General features: G+C 50.3%; 1 pseudogene across 1 annotated transcript in view; it reads left to right on the top strand.

Annotated features, from left to right (window-relative positions):
* LOC123150664 (aspartyl protease family protein At5g10770-like) overlaps positions 1 to 738 on the top strand; it is a 2,087-nt pseudogene extending 1,349 nt beyond the window's left edge. Inside the window, exon 2 of the transcript XR_006475280.1 lies at positions 1 to 738. This exon is cut by the window's left edge and continues 830 nt beyond it. The product of XR_006475280.1 is annotated as an aspartyl protease family protein At5g10770-like (transcript).
* Positions 739 to 1,184: the final 446 nt, after the last annotated feature.

Genomic DNA, 1,184 nt, shown 5'->3' on the forward strand with positions numbered 1-1,184 from the left:
CTCTGATCAAGAACCAACACGCTCCGACGTTCTACATCGTCCGCCTGGAGGCAATCACCGTGGCCGGGAGGCGGCTCGACGTGCCGCCGGCTACGTTCGCCGGTGGTGCGGTGATGGACTCAGGGGCGGTCGTCACGCAGCTGCCACCGTCGGCATACGCAGCGCTGCGGGCAGCGTTCAGGAGCGCCATGACGGCGTATGGCCCGCTTGCGGATCCCGTACGCAACCTTGACACGTGCTATGACTTGACCCGCTTCCCCGAGGTCAATGTCCCCAAGGTGTCCCTAGTGTTCGCAGGCGGTGCCACCTTGGAGCTCGAGCCGGCGTCCATCATGCTGGACGGCTGCCTGGCTTTCACGGCCTCCCCTGGCGGCCACGGCTCCATCGGATTCATCGGCAACGTGCAGCAGCAGACCTACGAGGTTTTGTACGACGTCGGCAGCGGGAGCGTGGGATTCCGCAGTGGCGCGTGCTGATGTGGCAAGCTGCAGGCCAACCACGGCCACTTGTACGTGTGATGCATGATTGGCCCCCTAATATATATCTGGGTCTACAAGCTAGCTTGCTCATTGGGATGGAGCTAGTTTGTGAGTATAAATAAATGCAAGAAAGAAGATTGATGTAATACTTATATATGCATGTAATTTTATATAGTTTTATATATGCATGTAATTTTGTTCAACGGTTGTATGATTGTAAACCTTATAATATAACCTTACAGATTGTCAAGGAATTCAACCGATATAATTACTCTACTTATTGATGTGCAATAATGTAATATGACTATTAAGAAGCATTCTGATTGTGGAGGTGGTTTCGCACTTTTTACTACAACAAAGGTGTTTGAAGGATTCCTCGGCAGAAACTAGAACGCACTCCTTCAATAATTGACGAGCTAATTGGTTGTTGAACTTCAGACAAAGATTGTTGGGCATGAAAGCGGTCACCAGCGGGTTGATTGGCCTCACCAGCTCATACGTGTTCATGAGGCGTGGTTTTTTTCTTTTCTTGATTAATAGTATTTGTTTCTGGATGCTTGCATTGTTAGATTTGGAAGCGTTCCTACTCCTCGATGAGGAGCCGGGTTGGTTTATATTGAACGAGGCAGAACAGCCCTGCCGTGGCTTACAAGAAGAGGAAACTGATCGCAAGGATTGGGTTGTAAGGAGGACTCCTAAACAGCT

This window comes from Triticum aestivum, chromosome 7A, assembly GCF_018294505.1.
Source record: "Triticum aestivum cultivar Chinese Spring chromosome 7A, IWGSC CS RefSeq v2.1, whole genome shotgun sequence".
Taxonomy (NCBI): Eukaryota; Viridiplantae; Streptophyta; class Magnoliopsida; order Poales; family Poaceae; genus Triticum; species Triticum aestivum.